The following is a 27,933-nucleotide window of genomic DNA, read 5'->3' as shown; positions in this document are numbered from 1 at the left end:
CCTTGATTGCAAGCAAATACAAAAAAATTTAGGATGGAACCAAGTAATCAATTTTTCAAACTGTCAATCTAGACTAAATGGAAAATGAAAAGACATACACAACGAAAAACAAATTCCTAATAATGCTGACTAATGAGTTGAGATTCCTGGCCAAAAGCTCTGCCCTCAAGTTTACAGCAGTGGTGTGCAATGTCACGACACCGCTTCCACTCCACCCCTTTTACAAACCCCAATAAAACTAAAAATTCTAGAACCTCTAGAAACACCCCAACTACCAATTATAATTCCCCCCTCTTGCAAGAAGATGATAGTGTGAACATGATTGATTTGGAGAAAATAGAACAAGGGAGAGAATGATGGTAGAGATGGATACCATGCTAATCAAGAAAACTCTAATTAATGAATCTTAGAATTTACATCACGGTAAGCTTTTAACCATGAGATGTCCTCTTGCATGACTATGGTGTCTCTTTGTTTTTCTCTACCTCCTCGTATTTTCTCGTTTACTCTCTTCTCTCCCTCTCTCTCTCTCTCTCTCTTTCTCTCTTTCTTTATTATATTTCATATTTATTCCCTCTCTTTCATTCTTTCTTCCTTTTCCGTTCTTGTTCTCCCTCTCTCATTTCCTCTCTTTCTCCCTCAATGCACCTCATTCTCAAAAAAAAAAAACAAAAGAAAAGGAGAAAGAACAAGAACAAAGAAAGAGGGAGCAATGTACTCACCACAAAGACTTGAAGATGGATTCTTTGTCTCCTCTTCGCGATGGCTCCTCTTCGCCCTTCGTACACTTCCTCCTTCTCTTTGCGAATGGAAGCACAATGGCAGCGGCAACAACGGTGGGGAGAAGCTTTCTCTCTTTCTCTTTCTCTCCCTCTTCCACCCTATTTCGTTATTTCATCTTTTGCTCTGTCTTTCACAAACTGTTTCGTAAAATGACACGATGTCAAAGGGTTCTCAAAGACAAAGTCGCATCCACAGAGGACCTTGATGAATTTCAAGATAGAAGATCAATCAAGCAAATAAGCAAGACGAATATGATGTCAAGTAACAATTGTATTACTGCCAAGATGTTTACAAATTACAAGATGAAATCGAATCCAAACAGCCCACTGGGTTTAGGCCACCTGATATCAAGTTGAAAATTCAACTCTCAAGCTCAAGATTTACTCTAAATGCCCAGTCTATTTTATATGCAAAAAGCTCTTCTTTTGTTTTTTGAATGGTATCAATCAATTGCTTGGTTCTTTCCCGTTCCCTAGACTTATCTGCATCATCTTTCACTACTGTGTCTCTGTCCTTCTCTTTGATTCGGTCTTCCTCCCTTTCCCAGTAGTTTCTTTCTCTTTCTTTTGACTTGTTATTTTGGCATTTTGACATTTCTCGATCAAACTCAACCTCATCTTTAGAAAAGGTAGCTCCTAGATATGACATGCTTTTTGCAAATTCAGCGTGGCTGAAACACGGTTTGGGCAACAAAAGGAGTTGCGGGTTTGCCAATGTGACAATCTGCATTTCCTCTGCCTTCTAGCTTAGCATATGCTAAAGTTTTTTTTTATTTGTAAGACTTTAATCTCTTAATTTAAGCTTCTTCTTCAACACATAGCATATGTGGGATGTCACAGCTCCTTAGTGTCAGCAGCAGGACAGAGTGTGTTCTTGAATCCGTCGTAGTAGCTTTAGTCCAACACACCGCCTCTGTCATCAACTTCAATTTAGCAATAGCATCACTAATTATTCGATCGTCTTCTTCTATTCTCCCTGCATACCTCCTGTGGAGCTTTTCCAGCGACCTCCTTCTTTCCCTCTGACGGCTTGATTTCATGCTTTTTTCCCCAAAAGCTTTACATAGTTAAGCTTTCTCTTAGCTTTCACTAAGCATTTAGATTTAATGGTGCCCACTTTCGCCTCCATTCTTGCGAAATTTTTGGCCCTTCATACTTAAAATCGTTTTAGTTAGTGGCCTTTCACACCTTCAAGGCTTCTCAAGCTCGATTTTAACTCTCGGCTTCTTGTATTTCTTCTTATCTTAGATCTGGGATTTCTTGTACCGCTTTGATAGCTTCAGCAATCTTCCTGGGCATTGTTTTTTTTTTCAATATTTTTTACATGCACACACGCACAAGCATTCATTCACACACACGCAGAGATAAATGCACATAGATAATATTATTTACAATGGAACGAAGTCCCAACACACACATGGGTTTGAGACAATAACTGGAAACACATTTACGGGAAAGCTAAGGTTCATGCACACACAAACATGCAAGCCACACACAGGACAAAATGCAAACACAAGGACTAGGTATACACAAAACACGAATGTCACACACACAAACTTTTTGGTGGATTCCACACCTTGGATGCGCAACAGCAGGACATCCACCCCCTCTGATCCTGCGCATCCTCCGGATGGGCCAACTACCCATGATCATTATCGTCAAGATCCACAAACAGATCAATTTCTTCATCGTCTATTTCTGGCATATCAGCAAGGTTATCTGACATATCATCTGTCTCTTCTATTGGAGTTTCTTCTCATTGCTCTTCTCTTATAAATTCTTCCAATGCATAATCCTCCTCATCTCTTTTCTTGAAAATCTTGATTCTTTTTCCTGCAATGAGCACTCGAAGCACTATCCCATCCAATTCTGTCAGCTCATATGTTGCATTGTCAAAGACATGTGACTATATATAGCCCGGACCATCTTTTCACCATCTTCTGAAGTGCAGTATGCTAATTTTCAAGGCTCCTATGAAAGACTAATATCGAGTCTCCCTCTTCTATTGCTCTAGGCCATAAGCGATGCCTGCTGTCAAACCTGTCCTTATTTCTAAGTCTAGCAACCTTCAACCTGTCAATAGCTAGCTGAATATCGTCTGCTCTTCTCTCCAACTGCCGGATCTAAAGAGCTAAGAGCTCCTCTCTTGTCAAATCCTTTTGCCAAGGTAAAACTAACCAAGTCAAAGCACAAGTCTCAGTCGGCATAATCGGTTTCTGGCCATACATAAACTCTGCAGGCATATATCCTGTGCTAAGACTGTGAGTCGTACGATCAGCCCACAAAGAAAATGGTAGAAGTCTCGACCATTCTTCAATCCATCCTCTGCATGCTTTGGCTAATGCTTTCACTATCGGCGGATGCCCTCTTTCACTCTTTCCATTTTCCTCTGGATTATATGTTGTGGTTAGAGCCAACTTGATTCCTAGTTGAGAGAAAAACTCCCTAGCTTCATCTGCATCTAATTCACCACGATCTGCAATGATCTTACCCACACAACCATACCTGCAGAAATTTTCTTCCAATAAGAACTTACACACTGCACTAGTGGTCTTCGTTCTCAAAGGTCTGCCCTCAACATGATTGGTAAGATGCTCTCTAGCCAATACAATATATCTCATCTTCCATAGATCCATTGGCATAGTAAACAAGTCAACTACCCACTTATAATGAATGCATAGCGGATAGGTCGGATGAAGCTCGTCTCGATGACGCACTACGGAGTACATCTGACAATCTTTGCAAGTCTCTACAAAGCGAGAAACATCTCTGTACATGTCTTTCCACCAATGTTTTTCTTTGATTTTCTCATAACTAGCACATACTCCTCTATGACTAGCCCAAGGACTCTTATGAAACTCTCTCATCACTTGTAACTGGGTCTCTTTATCCCAGACAACCCGCAAGGTTAATCCACCTCTTTTCTTCAGGTGCTTCCAAAGAAATCCATCCTTGAGAAAATAACCATAGTCTTTTCGCCTGATCTTCTTGAACTCTTCATCTGTCCATTCATATCTTTTGCTTAGTGCATTAAGGTACTTGCCAATCTGCAACCAATCTCTAGCATAGAGTTCTTCTATGAAAGCCACAATATCATAGACATGGCAAACATGATCAACCATAGTTCCTCTTCTGCAAATAGTGTCTCCTCATCATCATATCTGGCTCTAGACAGCATATTCGCCACTGAATTATCCTTCCCTACTATGTGTTTAAATTCTAGATTTAATGACTTGATGTATGCGATCCATCTCAGCATAGCTATGTCCAGAGTAGAGCAACTCGTAATCATACCTATCAATGGCAAGCAATCTGTCTCTACCACAACTAGGGCTCCAATAAAATATTCCTTGTCGCATTTGAGAGCCGTAACAATCCCCAGTAATTTCCTCTTCATTTGCGGATACCTCCTCTGTCCCTCGTTTAGGGCTTTCGTCCCAAACTGAATAGCGTACATGTTTCCATTTGCATCATCTTTACCCACAGCCCAACCTACGCCAATTGGACTAGTATCAACTGTCAATACAATAGGCTTTCCGCAATTATAATCCGCTTTCCTGAGAGTAGGAGTAGTCTGCAATAAATTCTTCAATTTTCTCATGGCTCTAGTGTGTCTCTCATCCCAATAAAATTTCTGCCCCTTTCGAAGCAGCTAATATAAAAAATCTGCTATGTGTGCAAAATGGAGTATCCAAATCATATAAAACACACAGGCTCCAATGAATCTTCGTACCTCCTAAGTGGTAGAACAATACTCTGTGATCTTTCCTGTAGCATCCAACTTCGCAGAGGTGAAGGTTTCTTGCCATAATACCCACACATATGTCCAACAATGACGACCTCATTTACTCCAAAAACAGATTTTTGCCCTGATAGTGTCAAGTTCACTTCTTCTTACTTGGCCAAAATCTTTTCACAAGCTGCAATATGATCAGCCACAAAGTATCTACATCCCTGATCATTTAGACTATCATTCTTCTCTTCTTTTGCACACCCCTTAATGGGCACATTATCCAAGAAAGGCATGGTAAGCTGAGGTATGTACTATGCGAAGGAGCTTATGCATGGCATTCATCATATGTGCGATAGAGTTAATGGCACCTTGAGGCAAGGTACACATCGTGACAAGCCCAATAGGAGTTCTCATAGTGGTTAGGTCCCTTCTTTCCAAGGCCAGCTGAAACTAATCATATCCCGAATATAAGTCACCTAAAGAATAGATGGCACGTCCAGCAAATGCTTTTGCAAACTCATCCACAACTGGACCTATACCAACATTCCTAATAGTAGCTCTATTTACTGGCTCCATTTCCTGTATAAATCGGAGAGTACCATTCTTCTTTGGAACCGTAAACCACCTATTTGAGTATGGCGTAGATGACGGCTCTAGGATTCCCATCCTGATTTTCTGATTCAGCAAGTCAACTAGCGTTGGTAGGTGTGCCCTAGGCACTGTAATAGGTCGGAGGTTCCAGGGAATATGAGGGATAGTAAAGATCACCATAGGGGCAATAATATCTAGATTCACACAGCCAATCTCATGCGAGAAGAAAGCAAACCCCCTTCCATGTCGCTCAAGCATATCCTGAAAGCACTGCTTCTCTGAGGGTAGCAATAAATCACCATTTCCAATTTTTAATTCAGCAAGAGTCTCTACTGAAAATTTATGGCCTATATGCTTTGGGTTCCTCAAAATTGGTTGCTTGGCAGCCCTCTCTATTTGTTGATCACTATCAAGTGGAAGCGGTCCAGCTACCAACTTCACCTTCTTATCCATAGTCTTGTATTTCGTGTCAACCATGGCTTCATTATGATCCTCTACACTACTCAAATCTTGTTGTAAATCAGCTATTCTGCCCTCTGGTGGGGCTGAATATCCTCAGCTCTCTGCTCTATGGACTGCATAGGGACAGCCCTAAACTCTGGATGTTGAAATATTTCAGTAGTAAACTCTGTTGGTTGAAATTTTTCAGCCCTTTGTGTCTCTGTAGGCTAATCATAATCAGCCGAAAACTCTGTTTCTTGAATTTCTTCAGCATTCAACAATTTTTGCTAAGTCACCTCAGCCTCTGACTCTATTTGTGACAAAAAATCTGAAATTTCATGAAACATGTCCAGGGACTGCACTGATGCATTACTAGGACAACTCTACATATCAGCTTTCAGCATATTTTCCATCTCTGTCATCGTATCTGCACAAACCATACTATCATACATCCCGTCTATATGCTCATCATCCTCTAAAATACCTGCATTTTTCAAATCTTTCTCCTTCTTGCATATGTACTACCTGGCAGCTCTAGGCAACTCAAAAATCTTCTAATAACTCGTCAAACTGTTTGCTGAACTGTTTGCTAAAATTCCAACAAAATTGGAGGAGAAAACACTGCTACCAGTAGGCGAGAACTCCAATCTCCTCTGTTGTGTACCACGGCCGCCTCACGGGACAGCGGTACCTAATGAAAATCCGAATCCCTTGCAGTGGGAAAAGGCGCATCTCGAAGAGTATCCCTGTTTCTAGCATGATTTACACACACAGTCATAAATTGGATTGCTCTCATATCATCTTTATTGCGAATACGTGCATAAGTAGACCCGTCATCATCCATCACTTTCGTCTCCATGCACGTCTCTATGATAAATGGTTGTCCTACGATTAAGGGGTAAGAGCATGAATCCTGCACAAAGAAATGGAAATTCTCCTCTACATCTCCAATAGAAATCCTGACACTGGGACAGGCAGCATACAGATTACCTGTAGTGTTGTTGGCGGCTCTCATACGCTACCCATCCTCTGCATCCATAGACTATATATTACTTTCATAAACTCCGCAAACTATGAGATTAATCTCTGAACCATGATCCACCAAAGCAACATAAGGCACCTGTTTCTCTCCAATTTTTGCGATTGTTTCTGTAGTTGCCCTAGCCCAATGACTCCGCGAAAAGTGACTGCATGGTACCAAGTTAGGCTCATCAATTTCAACATAATGCATAGAGTAAACCCTCTTCTCTATCTACGGAAAAATAGAAGCATTATCAACCATAACCTCATTCTCATCCTCATCCAACTCCTCAATCAAAACTCCTTGTGTATCAGCAGTAGGCAATGCATGTCTTTTTCTCTTCACGACTTCTTGGAACTGATGTTGTAACTCTCTTTTCGAGATGCCCAAAACCTCAGAAATAGTAAAAGTCACCTCACTGCCAAGTATCTTGTCATTAAAGATTTTCTTCATGTCCGTAAATGTCTCAATATCGAACATTAATCTAAATCCTGGCTGCTTTCTCTGTCTAGGTTCCTGCCTCTTTTCTTTCTTCTGAGAATCCTCCATTTGTCATTCTAGCCCTGGTCTCGAAGACGGCCCTGCAGTAGGTGGAGTAGCAAACTCACCCCCTCTAGTCTTTTTAGTTGCATTTGGATTCTCTTCATCTCTCTTACACTTCTCCTCAACAAGTACATCTGTTCCCTGATATTTAGCCAAGTAGGCATAAATAGTGTACCTATCAACACGCGAATCCCGACCTATCTCGAATCTGATGCTAGAACCTGCACTAGACAAAACAGTCTGCTAGATTTTTCCCTTGTTTGCCGTCTCTATACAATAGGTCCATAATGCTAATTGACTCTCTGACCCTTTCTCAATCTGGACTCCATATGTAGAGGCATCTCCTCTAGCTACCACATAAGAAGTATGTGCAGCCATGTCATCCACTAATTTCTTCATTCCGCCTTTCCCAAAATTAGTAGCAAGCAGAGCTCCTGTTTCAGTCAACCAGATCTTTCCATCTTGTCCCCGAAATACCAAATTATTCCTCCTTGCATCTTGACAAGATTCACAATCCCTGCAATGCTAATGGTCCGTACTATCACACCAAATACATCTTCAATCTTTCCTAGGTGCACTAGGAGCACTAGAAGAAATAGCAGGTGTGGTCGAGGCAAACTAATCTTTTAATTTTCCCACCAATTCTGCATTAACTGACTCCAGTGTCAAATCCATTATGTCTTTGATTATGTCATCAAGAGAGGAAAAAACCAAAGGAGCGGATGATTTCGGAGCAGAAGGAGGCGGCATCGGTCTAGGAATAGAAGGAACGGGAGGATTAGAAACAGTAGGTACTGGCACTGACCAAGTAACTGGCTGAGGAAGAGAAGAAATGACAGGGGTAGAAGCTAACATAGGAGAAGAAGATGACATCTGAGTCATAGATCCATTCTGTAGTCGGGTCTTCCATATCCGCCTCTTGGTCAAAATCGAGACCGCATCTTGAGCGTCCTGCCAATCTGTTTTAAGACCCATAGGCTTGGTGTGATCCTGAAGAAGCTGTCCTAATTCTTCCTGAAGAGCAAGATCTACAACTTGTATGAAAAGCTCAACTTTCTCAATATCCAATGCTCTTTGTTCAGCGGCATCAAGCTGACTATACCTTTCTTCAGATTCTCGTATCAATTTTGAAGCAACTAGACCTTTGTTTGGCATGTAGACCCACTCTCGGAATGAGCGCTGTGTAGCCATCCCAAAGTCCTCAAGAAAATACTCCTCTTTTAGGGCCTTCTTAAAATCTTGCCAATGCAAAATTTGAAGGAAAAGATCAGTCACTTTTACCCTCAAGGCAGGTGTGACAAGGCAAAGAAAATATTTGCTCATAAGTCCTGTCGGTACTCCAAAAAATCTCATCTTAATCTCATACGTCTTCAAATAAGCCGATACATTACGGCCATTGAATAGCTTCTTTTCATTTTTAACTGCTTCAATCGCCTTAGTCGCTTTGATTGCATTCTCTTGCTCCGAATATAGTTGCCTTTGCTGAGACAACTGTTGTTGATGTAACTGCTACTACTGTTGCATATACAATTGTATTTGCTGATTTTGAAGTTGCACATACATAGACATGTTCTACAAAATCTGCTTTAAATCATCTGTAGAAGTACTTGAAGCAGAAGTCGATGACGGAGTCAAAGTAGAGGACAAACTAGGAATCGTAGAAGGGGCTGAAGTTGATGCTGAAATATCTCCCATCTTGAAATTTTTAAATGCGACGCTTTCACGTTGCCTTTACCAAAGATGTCAAAGGGTTTTCGAAAACAAAGTCGCATCCATAGAGTACCTTGACGAATTTCAAGATAGAAGATCAATCAAGCAAATAAGCAAGATGAATATGATGTCAAGTAACAATTGTATTATTGTCAAGATGTTTACAAAATCAAATCCGAACAACCCACTGGGTTTAGGCCACCCGATCTCAAGTTGAAAATTCAACTCTCAAGCTTGTATCTCAAGCTCAAGATTTACTCTAAATGCCCAGTCTATTTTATATGCAAAAAGCTCTTCTTTTGTTTTTGGAATGGTATCAATCACTTGCTTGACTCTTTCCCGTTCCCTAGACTTATCTGCATCATCTTTCACTAATGTGTCTCTATCCTTCTCTTTGATTCGGTCTTCCTCCCTTTCCCAATAGTTTCTCTCTCTTTATTTTGACATGTCATTTTGGCGCTTTGACGTTTCTCGATCAAACTCAACCTCATCTTTAGAAAAGGTAGCGCCTAGATTTGATAGGCTTTTTGCAAATTCAACCGACTACAACAAGGTTTGGGCAACAGAAGGAGTAGCAGGGTTTGCCGATGTGACAACCTGCATTTCCTCCACAAAATAATCAATGGGAACCAATTGTCTTAAACTACGATCCCTGGATTCCTCATCTTCGTCTTCGTGGTGAAACACAGAAGGAACAACAGCTTGCTTACCCGCCCCTTAAGAATCTTAAAAGCTTCTTATCCTCACGAACTTAAAACAAAGCTTTTTGACTCCGTCTGATTCGCAAAGGACAAGAGTATGCTCCCAATTTGTTCGTCTTCGGGATAAGTTTTTCAAAACGGTGCCTTCCACCTTAGCATATGCTAAAGTTTTCTTTATTTGTAAGACTTTAATCTCTTAATTTAAGCTTCTTCTTCAACACATAGCATATCTGGGACACCACACATAGCTCCTTAATGTCAGCACAAGACACGAGTGTGTTCTTGGATCCGTCGTTATAGCAGCTTCAGTCCAACACACCGCCTCTGTCACAATGTCACTAATTATTCAATCGTCTTCTTTTGTTCTACCTACATGTGTCCGTTGGAGCTTTTCCAGCGACCTCCTTTTTGCCCTCTGACGGCTTGATTTCATGCTTTTTCCCCCAAAAGCTTTACATAGCTAAGCTTTCTCTTAGCTTTCACTAAGCATTCAGATTTAATGGGGCCCACTTTTGCCTCCATCCTTGCAAAATTTTTGGCCCTTCATACTTGAACTCATTTCAATTAGTGGCCTTTCACACCTTCAAGCCTTCTCAAGCTAGATTTTAACTCTTGGCATCTTGTATGTCTTCTTATCTTAGATCCGGGATTTCTTTTACGGCTTTGATAGCTTTAGCAATCTTCCTTGGCATCGGTTCTTTTTTCAATATTTTTGACACACACACATGCACAAGCATTCATTCACACACACGCAGAGATAAATGCACACAGATAATATTATTTACAATGGAACGAAGTCCCAACACACACGGGTTTGAGATGATAATTGGAAACACACTTACGGGAAAGCTAAGGTTCATACACACACAAACACGCAAGCCACAAGTAGAACAAAAGGTAAAAACAACGACTAGGTATACACAAAACACGAATGTCACATCACATGCTATTATTAAAAAGAGAAGTACTTGCTACCTAATCTTCCTCTTCTCAAATTCAAAAAGAGTTTCCATTGGGTTTCTTGTCGATAGATAATATGTGATAGACATATACTATGATGGAATAGAGGCTATATCAATTTTACATAAGTCCTTATATTCACTAATATCAACTTACTCTTCCTTAAGCTCACCAAAATCTACTAGACACTTTACAATACCCTGTAGCTTTGGTAGCTTGCACCCAATCTCATAGTCAAACTCTTTCAAAGAGGTCAACTGCTTGGCTAGGAGATCAGGGGGTTGAAGCTTGATTAGTAAGTACAATCTCTCTGCCTTGATAAAGAACACCATCTTCTCATAAAGAATATAATGTCCAAACTTCTTGGTGTTGGCGACCATCATAGTCAATAAAACCTTCTCCAAATAGTTGTAACGAAGCTCTAAAATTACCAACTTTAAACTTGGGAGTGCAATACAATGATAAAGTTGTGCCTACCAAATTTAGGATAGGCTACCACTAATACTACACCTTGTCATAGCCATGAATATATAGAAAACCTCACCCCTTTTTGGAGCTTTTAGAATAGCGCTTTGGATAATTCCATTTTAACATCTTAAAAAGCCACTTTGCATGCTTGTGTCCATTCAAAAACATGGTTGCCAGATAAAAGATTTGTCAAGGGTAATGAATGTTTAGCCAATGTATTATTGAATCGACAATAGTACCCCACGGAGAAAACAAAACTGTGATATTCTCTATGGAAAGTGGGGGGGCTTAAAGCCTTAATAACAACTATCTTTTCAAGGTCGATGGGAATACCAAACTTGCACTCACAATATAACCTAATAGCAAACCATAGGGCACCCTGAATACACACTTCTAAGGATTCAACAATATTATGCAATACTCATGACCTTACTCAAAGCATATATGTAGGACAATCAATTGTCTATAATGGGTAATGGTAGCTACCCCCAAATCATCTATAAAAATCTTTAGCTCTTCAAAGGATTTATCAACAAACATCTTGTCAATTGTTCTTTACCAAGACCCAAGAGCATTTCATAGTCCAAAATCCATAATATGGTACATAAAAGTACAAAAAAATGTAATGAACTCCGTCTTTAACTTATCTTCTTCAGCTATGGTCATCTGATTATAACCCGTGTAATAGTCCATGAAAGAGTATATCTCTCACCCTATTAGTTGATCTAAAATCTGATCAATTAAGGGAAAAAGATAATAGCCCTTCACTGTCTACTTGTTCAATTCCTTAACATCGATATACAAGTGGATTTGATTGTTCTTTTTCTTTCTTATTACCACGAGTGAGTACCAACTTCCTCAAATGCATCAATTCCTCAAAAAGATGCTCTCTCAACTCAAAATGTATACATCTAACCTTCTGCCTTACTCACTTACTACCTTCTTTCAATGGGATTGCATGCACAACAATAGAGAGGGGAATCCCCTTTAGTTCATCATAACTCTATTCAACTATATCCCTGAACTCTTGTAGAAGTGCCACATAATCTGCATGCTCGTCAATAGATAACATAGCTCCAAGTTTAATGGGGGTGGAGATCATTTGGAGTCTCAAGTTCTAGCTCTATCACATCACCATCACGAATCTTATCCTTTGCCTCTATATGCTTATTTAAACATACTTGGTAAACCTCCTTAGTAGTAGAACCCTCTTAAAAATCACTAAAACTTGAGGTTCCAATAGGTAAGCTTTCCTCGAGTTCCTCCCATTCTGTAGTGGGAGGTAATTCTCTTTCATCCAATGGCCGCTTCGGGTATGCATTCAGAATTATACTGTATAATCCACGGCCGAATTTTAATTGACTAGGTGGGATATCCCCCAAAGTATCAAAATGTAATATCCAAGGACCTCTAAGAAACAACTGATAGCTTGGCCTCCTAGCAAATTGGATAACATGAAAATAAAGGATGCACTCAATATTAGCAACCATCACATGTACTTGTGCTACCATTCCTTCTTGTTGTTTTAGGCTATCATCAATCATTTTTTAAACTGTCGTGACATCCATTAAGATTGGTAGACCCAGCCTCTCCAATAAATCCATACTCATAATGTCTACACATGTGCTAGGGTCACCATGGCATTTTCTATCAAGATTCCATCGACATATGCTTGTACCCTAGGGTGGTGCTTCTCTACATGATCCCACCATTCACTGCCCACTTGATGGACACCAAAAGGTTCTATGACATAACCCATTCATAGAATTCTCTTAAACTACAGTGAAAGTTGGATTAGTTGTAGTAGATTCAAGTCTTATTTGACTTCACATAGCATGTTTGCTAAATTAAATTCACACAAGTTTGCTACTACTCTCTTTTCTTTCCACAACAGCCACTCTTTTGGCTTCTTGATAGTATTAGTACCCTTCTTTTCTTTTTATTTATGTTTTCTTTTGAATACAGACTCCTCTAAAACAACATCATTTTAAAGAGAACTTGCTTGGGCATCTAACACCTTCTTATCATCTTTGCTAGGTTTAGGGTTAAGTTTGCGTGTACTAGGGTTATCCTTTTGATCCTCTTGCAATTTTTGAACCCTAGTTACTACAAGATAAACTCTCATTGATTGGAAAATTTTCAACCAAACTTATTCCACTAGGCATTTCCTTGAGTGTGGCTTGATCCCTTTGTAAAATTTTCTTAGGGCTATCTCCTTTAGTATTCTTGTTATTCACATGATGGTTCACATACCCAAGTTGTTGACTACCTTGCTAGAGAGAACTAACCCTACTCTAATAGGTAGTGGATAAGTGACTAGACTTCTTGCATATATCACATGTGACATTAGGACAATTACGAGGGAAATGCTACCCACCACATCACTTACAACTAATTTGTGATGGATGCATATCATTGGGATTTCTAATACCCATTAAATTTTGCCAACGCTTTAGAAATTTTACATCTATGACCATTTGATAGTATTTCTGAGTGATCATATATGTATAATATTTCATCATATCTTTTACTTTTTGTACAATTTTTGATGCAGAGGACTCATAACTAGTGGTTTCACAAGAGCTAGCCCCCTAGTAGGTTGCACAACTTGCAAAGGGGTGCTATTTTACTGACCCTGGGTTTACAAAAGGAGCTTTTTATCAAACTGTCAGCTTAATGACATTTGGAGGAGCTGAAAACAAAGGCACATTCTACATCATGCTTCCTTTACCATTCAAGTTGGTAACAAGGTTACTGATCACACATTGATCTCCACTAACTAATCCCAAATTATTTCATGGATTAAGGCTTGATTTTAGATTTTTCCTCGATACATAGGCTACTTGGCAAAACTCTACTTCCTCTACTCGAGTTATAGGAGTGTATCCATACCCGATAGAGGGACACTACTTAACTGCACTTGGATAAGGAAGTCCAATCCATACAAGAAATATTGTAGTTGTGCAGTAGGTGGGATAGGGATAGAGGCTTGCAATTTACAAAAGACCTGTAAGAAAGATGTTTAGTACACATGAATAACACAAACTGTGTGGCCCCAACAAAAGAGTCATTGCATTTAGCAACAATAACACTTACAATGTTGAGCAAAGTACATGGCCACATTGACCAAGCATATATCATGGCCATGACATCCATCTTATTGCAAAGCTCATGATTATATTAGTGAGAAAAAAACATATTGCACCAATGGATTAAATAGAAACTCCAGACACTAACATCATATTCCCTACTGTCCAAATGAGCAACAAGAGCAAACATTCAAAGTGCATGGCAAGAAAACCACACAATCATATATACCCCATCATGAAAATTAGATAGCCATATTAAAAAGGAAAGCACATTACCAAGTGCATGACCATATTGGTCATGGAAGTGCACATGGAAAAAAAGAACCACCAAGGCAAAGCGCGTAGCCATATTGAGAAAAAGCTAAATTGCATTGCCCAAAACATGTGGCTATAGAAAATAAATCAAAGTACATTGCTAGTTGTATGATGAAATATTATCACCTTTCAAACTAGCACTAAACTTATAAACTTCATGTCTTAACACAGAAATATAAGTACGAAGGATTCTAGTGATTGCCAACTATTGTAGCTAGCTTTATGTGGAAGCTTGCAACATGATAGATGGGAAGCTACTTTAAGGTTCACTATGAGGTGACTTGAATAACAAGAAGGCTACACCTAAATAGCCTTACAAGGGTGGAAGTATATTACCTTTACAAAGAACTAGTGCTCCAAAACAAAGAAATCCTCATTGGAGATTCTCATTTTATTAGGGTTTGAAGTTGAGAAATTACATAGAAAAGTATCAATGGGAGCATATCAAATTCTCACCAATCTCAAAGGTAGGTGAAATAATTCAAACAATGTAGAAACTCTTGCAAATTCTCAATAGAACATTGAAAGTGCATCATAATAAAAGGAAAACACAAGTGGAAAAGAAGAACAAATTAAGATTGAAAAATTTTTGAATTTATCTTTTGAGAAAAAATAAGAGTGCTAAAAGAAATACATGCTTTTTGTGCTAAGAACACAAGGCCAATATTAAAATAGAGTACTATAAAAAGCAAGGAGGGGAGGAAAGCATGTTGGGCTATTCTCTCCTATGCATCTTAAACCTTCCATGTTGGGTAAAAAACCATAGGTTTGAATCTCTACAAGAGAGGCTGAACCCCTAAAGGATCTTAATGTACTCTCCGTGAGGATTTCAATCATGCTATGCATTTGGCAATTCAAAAATTATGATGTGTGCAATCTTGTGTAGCAACTTCTCCTATAGGCACCTATTTGGCTAGTATCATCTTGTGGTCATTACAAACATCAAGTGTAACATCCATGACAAGTCTATTTATGCTACTCTCTAATCCCTCCTAACTTGCTCTAGCCCTTATTCTTATAAGTCAAGCCTTAGAGGTAATTCAAAGCTCCCAAAAATCTCTCTACCCTTAGAAATAATAGACACATGAATTTTTAGCAAGACCATTCATATATACTTGTGAAGATCATATCCCAACGACTATATTTATGGCCCCAAAAAACATTATTACGAATATTTTAAAATTACTCTATGAAATTATCATTTTGTCTAATTATAAAAAATATTTTGAAATTATTCTCTAAAATTATTGTTTTTCATGGAACAATCTGACAAAATTTTTATCATTGTAGTTCAAGCCATTGGCATTTCCATCCCAATATGCCTTAGCATCCTATAAGATGCCAAAATACTCACTAGTGGGTTGGGATCCCATGATCTTTTAGGAGATAGGTGTTTTTGATTACATGAGTGCTTGAGAAGGCAAAAGGCCAAGTGACCCTATTAGATAGGATACCTTTAATGCTGAGGGAAGCTTATCATGGCTCTAAGTTAATAAGTTCCCTAATGTGTGTTGTTGATAGAAGTAGTGTAATCACATACAACACAATCTTACGGGGTTGGAAGCTCATATCCTAGGCTAGAAAATTTTTTTCTCTGTAGGGAGATGGATTTTATACTACTTCATGGAATGGTGTTTTTATATATTATCTTTTGTGCAATAGATTGTTTTTTTCAAAGTGTTTGTCATGTGCTAGATGTTGTGTTAATGGACCCTATGTAACATGATAATAAAAGGAAGCTGCTTTTTTATGTTGTAATAGTATGGTACCTTTGCTAATTAGATAAGTAAAACAAATCCCATCAAGGAACGTGAGAATATCTCAACCCTGATGACCAATCATCTATGGCTAGATGGACCTAATAATTTGGGCAGCTTTTCTAAACATTAGATGGAGTTATTAATACATGATCCTCCAAATTCAGTAGGATATATATGAGGCTCAACTTTATTTTTGGGGGGCTAATGTGAGATGATGCCTTATCGGCAAGAGGATCAACATTTTATTCTCTTCCACTTCTCACTCTCTTTGAACCAAGTGCCAAGGTCATTCACCTTCTTATGTGCAACTAGATGGGGCGAAGCTGCAGAGCAAGAAGGATGAAGTTCCTGCTGTATATGTTGATTGCCTCCAGATTGTCGCCTCCAAATTGCTGAGCTGTGCAACCTCATCCAGAGTTTGGAACGTACCATACATCCATAAGCCTGTTGACAACAGATTATTCAAAGGCAGCACAGGTTGGTTGTATTTTTTCTAGTTAGTAACTAGGATTTTTTAAATTGGAACTAGGTTTTTAATTTTCCTAGATAGATATAAAGCTATAACTAGTAAAATAAGTGTCTATATGGTAAAGCATGGCAAATTTCTATATATCACCTGATATAGCCATGTTTATTGGACAAAATTATGAAGCTATGGATCATAGGATAATGTGCATGCACAGTAAATCAAAACAAATTTGTATATAACATCTAACATAGTCATGCTTATATAGTCATGTTAAGTAATAACACATCACAATTGATAGGCTTAACCATTAGCCATGTAGTCAATCTCAAATAATACAATGTCAATACACACTTGTAATGGATATGTTTGTACGCATCCAAAATGTACATGTGTTGTAAGATACATTTGTGCATTTTGATAACTTTTAATTCTTACTCACATAGCATAAATTGTTTACACATCCACAACTAAAATATCATTTTTAACAATATAAATATTTCCTTATCACATTAAAACAAAGAAGATTCTCAATTCAACTCAATGACATAGCTCTAAATCTTGAAATTCCCCTCAAATCCCCCCTGAAGTGTGGGATGTACCTAGCATCCATACAAGCACAAATGGTTATCAAAAGTTATTTGAGCCCCTTACAAACTAAGAGCATATCCCTCCATTAGAAAAATAGAAACAATTCAAATTGTAATAGCCTTTTCCTTAAATGAAAGGCATAGAACCTCTTGAGTATGTGGAAACTTGAAGAGGGGAGCTCTCAATAGACAGTCATGGCACATGGTCTATTAACTAGGGTAGCTGTATTAAGTTCATTAAAAAAGCAACATTTCCTACCAACATGTGGCATATACTCCCACATTCATGCATGTAGCATATTTAGGGGGGTGAACAAGGAGTAAGAGATGATAGAATGCATAGCACAAACATAAACCAATAAAAGCAAGACAATGGGATGGAGATGGATTATGCTAACATTGTCATTGCTAGCATGAACATGGAAGATCTAGAGAAGAAGATATGGGGTGACCAAAAATATTTAATGAGAATTAAAAGAGAGACAATAGAATTTGGGGAGCAAGTGCTATGTGCATGAGTGATATCCTTGTTGCCATGCATTCAGCAAAGCAATGCTAAGTATTCTCTATGCAACATGTTCATGTATTTTAAGGGAAGGTCCCCCTTGAGGATGAGTTTTCTAGATTTTTTTGGCTCACCTATGGATCAAAGTGGTGCTCACATTGTTTTGCTTGCCATTAGATTTCTTTTGGGTCTTGCTTTCATCTAAAGCAAAAAGAGATTGGGTTTTGGGTTCACGTGTTTGGCTTAAAGTGAGCCTTGTTTACATGCTTCTATGGCATGTTGATTTTATTCCCGAGGAGGTCTTGCAAATTGAATGTCCAATATGGGCTAGTTTTTATGGACTTCCTACTTTGCTAGATGGAGAAGTTAATGTGCTAGTAGAAGTGCTAGGTAGAGTGCTCTATGTTCTTACAATAATATTAACTAGTGGAGCAAGTGGCCTCTCATACTTTGGAATAAGAGGAAGAAGATCCTTGAGATGCTCTAGCTTTTTTATCCTAATGGGATTGAGTTGTTGGTCGATATCAAATTCTCCCTCTTCTTGGATACATGCTTCAAATGCAAAGAAGATGGGTGCTTTGCAAAGGAATGCCCAAAAAGGAATTGAGCTAAGAAGAAGCCAAGGAGAAAATACTTGACATAAGGAAGAACTTCAAAAGAAGCAAAAAGGAAAAAACATAGGTTGAGAAAGGTAAATTCAAGGAAATAAACAAGCCTTGGAAGGAGGAACCTAAGGAGCAACCTAATTATTGTCAATTCTTTGAAGTCTAATGGAGGTAAGAAATAAAAACTTTCCCTTTAAAAACTTCTTGCAAATATTTTGTTGACAAGGCTATTTTGCTATTTTGGATTATGGAGGTTCGAACAAAGATATAATGTTAATTAGCTGGCTCACTATGATCTCTTGGAATGTGAGGTGCCTAGGAAGTCCATCCAAGAAGGATGTGTTTAGTAGGAGAAAGAAATGGAAGCCTCTCTCTTTCAACTCCTCCTTTTAGCTTGCTCACTATGATCTCTTGGAATGTGAGGTGCCTAGGAAGTCCATCCAAGAAGGATGTGTTTAGTAGAAGAAAGTTTCCAAACCAAAAATCCAATGGCTAATCCAATGTAGAACTAGATGAGATCCATAGATACCATCATTGAAATTATCAATATGTATGGCAAAAATCAGGATTGACTTTAAAGAGGGTTGCATGTTAGTAGTTAGCAATGTAGGGAGCATATTATTACGACTCTTGCTAAGTGTTCTAGTAATGTGATGTTTTATCAACTTCTCAAAGAAGTGGAGCATTACATGGAGGATTTGCAAAAACATAAAGGTGAAGTTGCCAAAATTTAGTCTAAGGGAAATGGTATCTTATGGGGTTGGTGCTTCAACCAATTAATTTTATAAATTGATGAAGTAAAAGAAGCAACAAGAGTTCATCACTATGATAGATGATCAAGGAGGAATAGTGGAATTTCTATAGGGATGTTTCAATCTCTTTAGAATGTATTTGTAAATGGTCTATGCTTAGGTCCATTTGAGGTAAAGAGGTCGATGTGAAAGGGTGTCTCATTGCCCCATTACTCTTTGCCACCATAATCACCAACCCTTTACTTAGGAATTTGGATTTGAAGGTGCAACATGGAGTAAGCAAGGGGCTTCCTATACCATTAAGAGAACACTTGGTCTCCCAATTCTTTGCCAATAATAGCTAACCAATATTGTGCAAGTAGAGAAGCAACTAGTAGATGTAGTTGATGAAAGTGTATGAAAGTTTTCAAGAGCTATCTAGGGTTGTAACTAATGTCAGCAAAAGCAAGTTTATTTACCTAGGATTGAATGAGTTAGCAAAGTTGCTAAGGGAGCTAGGCTTCCAAGTAGCATAATTGAAGTTGTAGTTGCTTGATTCTAAATAATTTGGGTGATTTCAAGATTTCTAGCATTAGACCTTAATTACTGAGCATATGATGGAGAAATTTATTCCAATCCTCCATCTGTAGTCTGCTTGAAGACAATTGATTTTTTTTTGCGTAGAGGAATGGCATGTTATTCAGGATGAATGAAAGATGTAGGCAAAATTAATGCATACTCACAGTGATGGAGTGTGTCAAGGAGACATTGATCTTCACAAGTAGGTTGGAACCTACTTATGGCAGAGAACTCTTTAATCTACATTTAGGACTTGGGTTTTGTGTATGATTTTATTTGAGCAGGTACTATCTCCCAGTTACGTGTTTTATTACTCAATATCAGATTCTTTAAGAATCTTCAAAAGCAGGGATATATTTAAACCTTAAGTCAATATATAGAGGGGACATGACAATCAGCAGGCTACCTATTAGAGCTAGGATCTCCAAGATTGTTAAGGCACAAGTCCTAGCCTGCCAGCAATGGCTACACCTTCCTCGACAATGACACCCACAGTCACAACATCGTCAATGGATCATCAGACTGTGACGAGGAGGATAGATTGGATGAGGAATCAGATGCAGTAGCTATTAGGAAATGCGCTGAAATTCAACAAGCCATATCCATAGGAGCCACATTGTTTTTGCTGATAGAGTACAAGTATTTGGTTTATTTCATGGGCATATTTGCTGCTGTCATTTTCTTATTCCTGGGATCTGTGAAGGGGTTTAGTACTAAGCCCCAGCCTTGCAGATACGATCCAAAGCAGGAATGTGCCCCAGCTCTCTTTACAGCGATTTTCACTACAGTTGCATTTATATTGGGAGCTTTGACATCCATAGTGTCGGGATTTTTGGGCATGATGATCGCAACATATGCGAATGCTCGCAAAACTTTGGAAGCCAGAAAAGGGATAGGCAAAGTATTCAAAATCGCCTTCCAATCAGGTTCGGTGATGGGTTTCTTACTTGTTGCTAATGGCCTCATAGTTTTATACATCACTATAAAACTGTTCTAGCTTTATTACAAGGATGATTGGGAGGGCCTTTTTGAGGCCATCACTGGCTATGGGCTTGGATGCTCATCCGTGGCTCTATTTGAAAGGGTTAGAGGTGGAATCTATACCAAAACTGTGGATGTTGGAGCAGATCTTGTTGGAAAAGTAGAAATGAATATCCCAAAGGACGATCCGCGAAATCCAGCAATCATTGTTGACAATGTGGGTGATAATGTGGGAGATATTGGTAGAATGGGTTTAGATTTGTTTGGCTCCTTTGCTGAAGCTTCTTGCGCAGCTCTTATTGTGGTTTCCATGTCATCATTTGGTACAAATCATGACTTCACTGCTATGTGCTTCCCTCTACTCATTAGCTCTATGGGCATTGTGGTGTGCCTCATCACAACCTTGTTCGTAACTGATGTGTTCGAGATCTCAAATCTAAGGGATATTGAATCTACACTGAAGAGACAGTTGCTAATATCCACCATCTTAATGACATTCGGTGCAGATTTTGTTTGTTGGCTGGCACTGTTGAGATATTGAGCTCCACTCATGATATGCCAGGGTGACCGTTGTGCATTTATGTCACCGACTTGTCAGTTGTAGATGCGGTTGGTACACCGCCCATGAATAATAGCTAGATGACAGCTATCCTTATCTACTCTAGTTCGTGGCTCAGTTAGTATGCCACCTTAGTTAGTTGTCTTTGGTTTGAGACCCATATATAGGGTCCTTCTATTTCTTTGTATGAGAGTTCTTTTGGCTTCCACAACTAAGAAGAGGAAAACTGATTTTCAGCCTCCACCTTTGTGTGTATTCCCCCATTGTGCAAGCAAGAAAGCTACAAGTGAGACTCCTTCCTTCTCTCCCACAATCTTGACATGGTATAAGAGCCTTGTTCGTGGTAAGGAGCTCAAGAAAGCAAGCCAAGCTCGCGGTGTTCTGGTAAGAGGAGCAGTATTGCTTTCATTTTCTGTTTTGGGAGCAGATCTCTGCAGGTAGCACAGCCAGAAATTACAAGAGTGCATTGTCTCAGGTTGAGACGCCCTTCGCGGTGAAGCAAGAGGGCAGTATATGCTGTGGGACAGGGCTTTAGCCCTTGGCGACCCTGTTTTTTTTATTTGAGGCCATTTCAGGGCCTGTTTTGGAGGCGGACGTTTTCTGCACGCACTCAGGGAAAGGCCAAGTTTTATGCTGTGCAGCCACTGTTCTACAAGTCGGTGAAAAGTTAATGTAGAAATTGCATCGTATGCTTGTGCGCAAAGACATTGGGAGTTACAGAATCATCCTTGTTGCCTGTTGATGCAAAATCGTCACTAGGAAGTGACTGTGTGGTCAAATACCACTTTCGCCAGTTTTTTAGATTTGCCCTTGTGAGGGTGAAGCTGAGTTTTTTGCAGTGACAGAATTTTTTGCAGTGTTCTGTAATGGCATCTGATTCTCTTTCACAGATTGTCACTGAAAAGCTTGACAAGAACAACTTCCAAGCATGGAAGTTCAGAATGACGAATTTCCTTATGAGAAAAGGATATTGGGAATTTGTTGCAGGAAATGAAGAAGAACCACTTCTTCCTGATGTTCCCAATCAACAGCAAATGCAAGCATTTAAAGCATGGCATGAGAGAGCCAGGAAAGTTATATACTGGCTGTCTATCAGTATTTCGGACTCTATGGTTGTGCATATTCAGGATGCAAGTACGCCAAAGGAGGCATGGGATACTTTGTCAAAAATGTATAGCACAAATACGCAAGCCAGGAAAATGCAGCTCAAGTAAGAGTTGCATAGTGTGCAAAGAGAAAGTATGAGCATCAATGACTACCACATGAAAGTGAAGAAGATTGCAGATGCACTTGCTTCCATTGGGTCGCCAGTGGAAGATGATGATTTAGTTTCTTTGACCTTGAATGGTCTAGGAAAGGATTATGCACAGTTTCGGACATCCATTTCAGTTCGTGAAAGATTTTCTGATTTTGAGGAGTTGATTGCTCTTCTAATTTCTGAGGAGCAGAGAAATGGTGGTGCATCTTCTTTAGGAGAAACTTAAAAAGAAGCTGTCTTCTACTCAAATGCTGGAAGAGGTAGAGGCAGAGGTAGAGAAGGCCGATTTGGAGGCCCTGGTAGAAATTAGAATATGAAGCAAACTCAAGAAAACCAGTCCTATGGAGGAGCACGTGGTAACTCTAGAGGCAGGGGGAGCCAAAGAGGTTGTGGTGGATGGCAAAGAGGCCAAAATGCAAACAGTAATGTTGAATGCTACTACTGTGGTAAAATGGGTCATATGGCTAAAGACTGCTATAAAAAGTAGAATGACATCATGAATGGAAAACTGCAACAAGGAAATTATGCATCTTCTAGTAGACAGAGTGATGACAGAAATGAATATTTGTTTATGGTGCAATACATGAACAATTCTGTGACAAGTGCAGAAGAAAGCAACGAAGTGTGGTATGTTGACTCAGGTGCATCAAACCACATGACAGGTCATGCAGAATGGATGGAAGATGCAAGGAAAATGAAAAAACCAGGATTTGTGGAGACTGGTAATGATACTGCACATCCTATTGTGCAGATTGGAAAAATCCCTTTGCCTATGCAGGATGGGAAAAAGAAATACCTGTCAGATGTATTTCATGTCCCAAATATCACCAAGAATCTGGTTTCTGTTGGTCAAATGGTTGAGCAGGGCTTGCAGGTCAAATTTAATCCTCATGGATGCTTTGTTGAGGATATGAAAAATAAAGGTCACTTGATAGCAAAAGGAAAGAAGAAGGGCAGAATGTTTACATTGGATGCAGACATGCCTGAATTGAGTGCAGCAATGTTTGCACATGGGACCGGTGTAGTTGCAGATATTGATATCTGGCATAAACGCATTGGTCATGTTAATGTACAGCGACTTAAATCAATGCAAGCCCAAAATATTGTTGTAGGATTGCCAAAATTCAAGGTTGCAGAAATGCATAAGGTATGTGAAGCCTCTCAGTTTGGAAAACAGGCAAGGAAACCATTTTCTAGACATGTTTAAGAGAGTAAGAAGCCATTGGAATTAATCCACTCTGATGTGTGGACTACTAAAGCTACATCTCTTGGAGGCTGTCATTATTTTGTTAGTTTTATTGATGACTATAGCAGAAAATTTTGGGTGTATTTTATGAAAAAGAAAAGTGAAGTTTTTGGGTATTTCAAAACTCTTAAAGCTATGGTTGAAAAAGAAACAGGCCTGCAAATAAAATGCCTAAGGTCAGATGGAGGGGGAGAGTACCTCTCAAATGAGTTCGCAAGGTTCCTGCAGGAGCATGGCATAAAGCAGCAATATTCATGCAGTCATACCCCACAACAAAATGGAGTTTCAGAAAGGAAAAACAGGCATATTGAAGAGGTATCTCGTGCCATGCTCAACGAAAAAGACTTGCCTGATTTTTACTGGGCTGAAGCAGTTGCTACGGCAGTCTATATAATGAACAGGACTCCCACTGTAGCAATACATGGAATGACTCCAGAGGAGAGGTATACTGGTAGGAAACCAGATATTTCTCATTTGAAAATTTTTGGTTGCATTGCCTATGTACATGTGCCAGATGAGGGATCCAAGTTAGATCCAAAAGCTGAGAAGTGCATCTTTATTGGTTACTCTCTGCAGGCAAAAAGGGTATAGATGCTATAACCCTTCTATTTGTAAGTTTACAGTGAGCAGAGATGTTGTTTTTGATGAGATGAGTAGCTGGTATAAACCAATAAATGTGATTGATGATGTAGATGCACAAAATGGTAATGCTGCACAGAATTCACAACAGCAGTCACAAAATATTAATGGACCTGGAGTGTCCTCTAGCAGTGGTTCACATTCTTTGCCATGGACAGGCAGATTGAGATGAGGAGAATCTTCTCAAAGCAATGCAGATAGTGGTATGCAGGTATCACGAAAAGGAAAAGAGAAGGTTGATCAGCCTATGTTTGATGTGAATGCAGGTCACTCTTATGTGGATGGTGAATCCAGTGGCTCAGAACAGAGCATTGATGATGAGTTGGGTATTCATTCTATTGTTACACCTAGAGTAAGGAAGACCAGGGATGTTATGAGAGCACCTGGGAGTGAACCTATTTTGCGCAGGTCTACGAGAGCTAGGTATCCTGTGGATAGGCTGAAATATAATGGATTTACAACCATTCACTATGCATATATGGTCAAAGTGATACAGGAACCAAAACCCACTTCTTTTGAGCAAGCCATGGGAAAAGAAAAATGGGAGAAAGCCATGGATGAAGAAATGGATGCCTTGGAAGCAAATGCTACATGGGAATTGGTACCTTTGCCTAAAGGTAAGAATGCAATTGGTTGTAAGTGGGTTTATAAGGTGAAGCACAATGCAGATGGTTCTGTGAACAGATACAAGGCAAGACTAGTAGTCAAGGGGTATGCACAAACATATGGCATTGATTATAAAGAAACATTCAGTCCGGTTGCAAGGATGGCAACCGTAAGAGCAGTCATTGCTATGGCTGCATCAAAGGAATGGTCTTTACATCAGATGGATGTAAAGAATGCCTTCTTGCATGGGGATTTGCAAGAAAATGTATATATGGAGCAGCCACTAGGTTATGTGCATGCTGTTCATCCTGAGTTTGTTTGCAGGTTGAAGAAAGCATTGTATGGCTTAAAGCAAGCACCTAGAGTATGGTCTGACAAGATAGGACAGTATCTTGTCACTATTGGCTTTCAGATTTCCAAGGCAGATTTCTCACTTTATGTGAGAAAAACAGAGAAAGGTATCATGCTACTTGTCATTTATGTTGATGATTTGATTATGACAGGTGACAGTGATGAAGATATCCTTCATGTGAAAATGCTATTGAAGCAGAAGTTTGAGATGAAGGATTTGGGAGAGCTGCGTTATTTCTTGGGCATTGAGGTGATTAGATCACCAAGTGGGATATAGCTCTTGCAGAGGCAATATGGATTGGACATGCTGTCCAAATATGGGATGACAGGCTGTAAGCCTATTTCAGTTCCTTTGGAGCAGAATGTGAAGCTGAGCGCAGATGCAGGTGAGCTTCTGGAAGACCCTACTATGTATAGACGCATAGTAGGAAGCTTGATTTATATGACTATTACCAGGCCAGATTTGAGCTATGCTGTTGGATTGGTAAGTCAGTTTATGCAAGCTCCAAGGAAACCGCATTTGGATGTGGCTAGACGCATACTCAGGTATGTGAAGTCCACATTGCAGTATGGACTATTTTATGAGACTGGGGTTCAGATACAGTTGCATGGATACACTGATGCTGATTGGGCTGGTAGCATTTCTGATAGATGATCTACCAGTGGATATGTGTTCTCTTTTGGGAGTGCTGCAGTCACTTGGAGCAGCAAGAAACAGCCTACAGTTGCCTTGTCCAGCACAGAGGCTGAGTACAGGGGTGTAGCAATGGCTACATGTGAGGTAGCTTGGTTGCATAAGCTACTTTATGATATACATTAGCCTACAGATGGGCCAGTTGTCATTTATTGTGACAACATGAGTAGTATACACTTGGCAAATAATCCAGTCTATCATGCTAGAACAAAGCACATTGAGGTGCATTATCACTATGTATGGGAGAGGGTTTTACTAGGTCTTATTGATCTAGTTTATGTCAGCACACAGAGGATCAAGTAGCTGACATATTTACGAAGGCATTGGGCGCAGAGAAGCTGCACAAGTTCAGAGACCTGCTTGGTGTGCAGGAATTGGGATTGAGCTCGAGGGGGAGGAGTGTTGAGATATCGAGCTCCACTCGTGATATGTCAAGGTGACCGTTGTGCATTTATGTCACCGACTTGTCAGTTGTAGATGTGGTTGGTACACCGCCCATGAATAATAGCTAGATGACATATATCCTTATCTACTCTAGTTCGTGGCTCAGTTAGTATACCACCTTAGTTAGTTGTCTTTGGTTTGAGACCCATATATAGGGTCCTTCTATTTCTTTGTATGAGAGTTCTTTTGGCTTCCACAACTAAGAAGAGGAAAACTGATTTTCAGCCTCCACCTTTGTGTATATTCCCCCATTGTGCAAGCAAGAAAGCTACAAGTGAGACTCCTTCCTTCTGTCCCACAATCTTGACAGGCACTACCATCCACGTTTTATATATATGATCCTAACGGTGGTGCAAAGATGGTTCAAAACTAAAAACTATTTTTCTGCGTTAGAGTAGGGCTTTGGGCAGTGTTGGTAATTGTCTACGTTACAGAGTATTTCACGAGCAATACATACAGACCAGTCCAGGATGTTGCTGATTCTTGCAGGACAGGAGCTGCTACCAATGTCATCTTTGGTTTGGCACTTGGCTACAAGTTTGTAATTGTTCCAATATTTGCTATTGATGTTGCCATCTATGTTAGCCATACCCTAGTAGCCATGTACGGGATCACAGTTGCAGCTCTTGGAATGCTTTGTACTATTGCCACCTGTCTAGCCATAGATGCATATGGTCCCATAAGTGATAATGCTAGTATCACAACCGGTCTCTGGATGACCATGATACTTCTTACACATCTCTCCACAAGAAGCGCAGCCGCAGTATAGACTATGAGGCCACAAAGGCTTTCAAGATGGACAAATTTCTCAACCATAGGACTTCTTCAAAGTCCAGCTTGCCGCATCAACAGCCCCCAGTTGATAGCACTTTGTGGGAGCGGTTTCTCAGATTGGTCTCCGTGATCCACACTATGGGGGAGCCCTTTCACAGATTAGAAGAGATGAAACTGCAGATACAGAGAGAGTCTGAGCGATTTCGTGATGATCTAGAGGCCAGGCGTACAAAGATGTTCCTAGAGTCCCAGAAGCAGATTACTAAGATGTTTGCTTGGGCTTTGAGCAGCAGTAAGAAAACCGATGAGCTCTTGCTGATGATTGTCGGTATTTTGTTCATCATTTGATTATTCTAAATGTTTCTTTCTTCCAGCTGATTTTTGGCTCTTCATGCTACGTTTCATATCATTTCATCTATATTACAACTAATGCGTTGAAATTATTCCACGCTTTTTTATAAGAAATGTTTCAAGATGATGGGATGATATTTCATTTCATTCTTATTTCAACTGTTGAAATGTTCCAGCTGATGTTTCATTATTATTCCAGCTCTTGAGTTATTCTAGTTGATGTTTCATTGTTTCCAGTTGTTGTTTGTCTATTTTCAGTTGATTCGTATGTTCAAGATTATGTTTATTCTACTTGATGTTTTATCTATTCTAGCTAAGGAGCTGATGTTGCAGCTAATGTGTGCTCACTTGATGCACTTCTGGGGTTCCACTTCTGGTGTCTCGTGTCTCTCTTCTCTTCTCTCTTCCTCTGTTCCTCGTCTCCCTCGCGCACTGTTCAA

The 27,933-nt window shown here is 39.5% G+C and overlaps 1 pseudogene; it reads left to right on the top strand.

The window, feature by feature from the left end:
• Positions 1-27,137, top strand: part of LOC148033604 (pyrophosphate-energized vacuolar membrane proton pump 1 pseudogene) — a 62,039-nt pseudogene extending 34,902 nt beyond the window's left edge.
• Positions 27,138-27,933: the final 796 nt, after the last annotated feature.

The sequence above is a fragment of the Lygodium microphyllum genome, chromosome 7 (assembly GCF_053477565.2).
Source record: "Lygodium microphyllum isolate KBCC chromosome 7, Lygodium_microphyllum_v1.1.10, whole genome shotgun sequence".
Classification (NCBI taxonomy): domain Eukaryota; kingdom Viridiplantae; phylum Streptophyta; class Polypodiopsida; order Schizaeales; family Lygodiaceae; genus Lygodium; species Lygodium microphyllum.
The sequence above is the reverse complement of the archived record's forward strand: the minus strand, read 5'-3'. Positions and strand labels throughout refer to the sequence as shown.